The following is a 3,650-nucleotide window of genomic DNA, read 5'->3' as shown; positions in this document are numbered from 1 at the left end:
ACAAGTTTTACACTTAATCACGCACATGATTATTTATTGCATAATGAATCAGATATTACACATTAATTCATATTGTTGCGAAATTTATAGTAATATTTCGCAATGATTTACTATGTTATGAAAATGATGATGGTATTACACAGTAATTCAAGATCTGATCATTTAATCAATATATATCATTTTTAAAGATAGCATTTGATTACTGATCAGTCATAAAATATGTATATATTCATAGACATATTAAACGTTTCCGGTTTCATGAATTAAGCTATACTTTACGATTGCAGTAGATCAATAAATGACTAGAGGGGCACTTAGCAGAGCGCAGACCTCCGCCAGGACAGGTTATTTCTCGACTTATTGCTCTACCTTGACCTTGCTCTTTGACCTAGGGCTATCACTTCCACGTCAACATAGAAATTAATCCCAGAAAGTTTCATTACTCTATGAGCAAAATTTTGGCAAGGAAGTTGTTTATACAAACAAACGGGGGTGAAATCATAACCTCCTCCCAACTTCTTTGGCGGAGGTAATGATGAATAATACACAGAGACACTTGCAATACTTTCTTAATATCGGGTATCGGAATTTCTCTCATGGATAATTTTTTTTATATATAAAAATATATTTCGAAAAGACATGAGATACACATCTAGACAAAGGTATGTCTTTTAGCATACTGGGACATATAAAGAAGAGCTTTGAATAAAATTTTGGGGTGAAGGTAGTTCGGAATGACAGCGTAAACTTTCTTATTACCTTTTTCCTTGAAGAACCAAATGGGATTGACAGTGAATCAAACTCGGTAAGTTTTGCTTATTCAATATGAGCCCATTTAATGGCTTTATAGATCTAACTAGCAAATTGACAGGCTTTGTGATATAGAAACCTACAGATCTAAACTGTTAAAAATTTGTCGTTAAAAAAAACGGTAAAAATCCTGGAATAAATGTTGCCAGTTTTAAAAACTGATATATTGACGTTAAGGAGTGATATTACGGTCACCAACCCGTAAAAAAATGATAAAGTGGGGTAAAAATTACCGTCGCCTGTATTTTACTGAAATAAGGCTGAAAAAAGTACACTTTTATGGAGATTTTCCGATTAAAATTTCGGTTTTTTTTTTTTAACAGTGTACTAGATGAATCATCAGCAATCACTTCCTGATTCTGCTTAGTATTAGCTTGGGTGGCGAGGGGCTTGTTGCGAATATTTTCTGTTCCTGATTTTTTAATACCTCATACATTTTTATTACTTCTCATATATAGTTTAAGCTATTTCTTTTCCGCACTGGGGTGATTTTCCCGTTAGAACTAATGGGCATGTACTGTAGTATTCTACTTTTCCAACTATGGTTGTAGCTTGGCTAGTAATAATAATAATTTTATTTATATCTTTTCAGTCTAAGAATGTATACATTTTAATTGCTTATGGCTTGCTTATGCCCTTAATGGATGATCTTTAAACTTTTTAATAAAACTCGAAGTTTCACTACGAAGATATTTGCAACTTGATGCCTTTCAACGTATAAAATCAAGCTCTACGAATTCCAAGGGTAATATTCGCACTCTCCTGAGAAACAACTGGTTACTTAAAGAAATGATTTCTTCATCTAATATTAATTATTCTTCACCATATCCAGAATTTGTAATTCGACATAGTAATCTCTATGATATCAAAATATTACTTTCCTCTGCTGTTGATGATTTCAGTGTAATGTGTGGTCAGCATTGGGAAAGTCTAAATTACAACGGGAAGACAACAAGTAGAACAACACTGAATGAACAATTGACATGACTAATATGCAAAGCTTCAGCAATATCTCTGGGATATAGCAATACTCAGACATGAAGAATATGATGCCTTCAGAAGTATTTTGTACGGTAAGGACCTACTAAAGGTTGGTTTTCTGTCAGCGATCAGACAAGTCTCCTACCATTACCAATGTGCAGTGGCCAGTGTGGTGATTAAAAATGGCCTAACCCCAGACATAAATGAAGACATTTCTGAGGCCCTTCTTTTTCCTGCATTGGAATATATATATATATATATATATATATATATATATATATATATATATATATATATATATATATATATATATATATATATATATATATATATACTGTACATACCTGGAGAGCACTGAATGCCGTTATTGGCTACGATGGACTGAATAAGAGAAATAAATATTTATGTTTTGGTATGCGTCTTGTGTCACGAAAAAAAATTCTACTAATATCGAAGAGAATTGAAAGAAGAATAATTTCATTCCAATTCTATTTTCCCTCATATAACGAAATCCCATAATCCATTCTGGAAATTTGAGTCTAAATGCTACCTATTATCAACATAATCATCTGAATATTTCTTTTTTTTAATTTTCATTACATGTACTCTTTTTCACCTAAGAATTATCATGAAAATTCTTATGAATTCGCTTTCGTAAAATTTTCAGAGCAGCTATGAATCCCCGTAAATTCTGCTTATTAGGAAATGGAATATGCAGGCGACTTTCTAATTATAGCCACAAGAGAACAAACATGCCTACTCCCATGTTATCCTTCTGAACAAAAGGACAACGAAGACCATAATAACCTCTAGACTCTATAGGGTAAATGGAGTAAACACCAATTCCCCTACAATCCTCTCGTAGCTTACTAAGTATTCCGTTCCGGGTCTCACTGTCCCATTTTGAGATAAATCTCTGGAAAGTTGACCCTGACTTCCTGAAGATTTCTTATTGGCCAGTCTTTTGTTATTCTCGCATTCCTTCCACGTATGACGAGGTTTCGACACTCACGGTAATGAAAGGCGTTGATAAAAAGAGCAAGAATCTTGTTATTACACTTTCCTAACTACTGTCCTGCTTCGGTAGTCTTTAGAGGTGTTGAGCTGGTGTCGTATTCATATGGATGTAGTTCTATATTAGATGGGTAAAAATCTCTCTCTCTCTCTCTCTCTCTCTCTCTCTCTCTCTCTCTCTCTCTCTCTCTCTCTCTCTCTCTCTCTCTCTCTCTACACGTCTATGGCTACCGATTAATTGTTTTATTTAGTCAAAATCTAAATTTTGCTAAATTTTACCCTTGCTTGAGGATACACTCGGGCACGCTGTTTTACCTTATTTCTCTTCTTGTACTTTTAAAGTTTTTATAGTTTATATATTATGTAGGATCTACTTTAATGGTGTTACTGTTCTTGAAATATTTGATTTTGATTGATTATTACTTCTCTTGCATTTTATTTATTTCCTTGTTTCCTTTCCTCACTGGGCTATTTTTTCTAGTTGGACCCCTTAGACTTATAGAATCTTGCTTTTCCAACTAGGACTATAGCTTAGCTTGTAATAATAATAATAATAATAATAATAATAATAATAATAATAATAATAATGTTTCCTATCAGGTCAAAGTGATTTACCAATTCAATCGGAAAATAACGCGCTAAAAGCTTACCCCTGTACGCGTGAAAAACCAATACAAAGATGTTTATCAAAAGTGAAATGAAATACCTTTTCTATAATTTAGGTTTGACCTTCTAGAAAAAGAGGCGGGGCAAAGATTGAGTGGGCGGAGCTGCAAATACTGGAGTAGGCGGGCCTTGGAGACTAGGTTGTAGTGGGCATGTAAAACTGATCCAGATAACGGAGA

Source organism: Palaemon carinicauda, chromosome 23, assembly GCF_036898095.1.
Source record: "Palaemon carinicauda isolate YSFRI2023 chromosome 23, ASM3689809v2, whole genome shotgun sequence".
Taxonomy (NCBI): domain Eukaryota; kingdom Metazoa; phylum Arthropoda; class Malacostraca; order Decapoda; family Palaemonidae; genus Palaemon; species Palaemon carinicauda.
The sequence above is the reverse complement of the archived record's forward strand: the minus strand, read 5'-3'. Positions refer to the sequence as shown.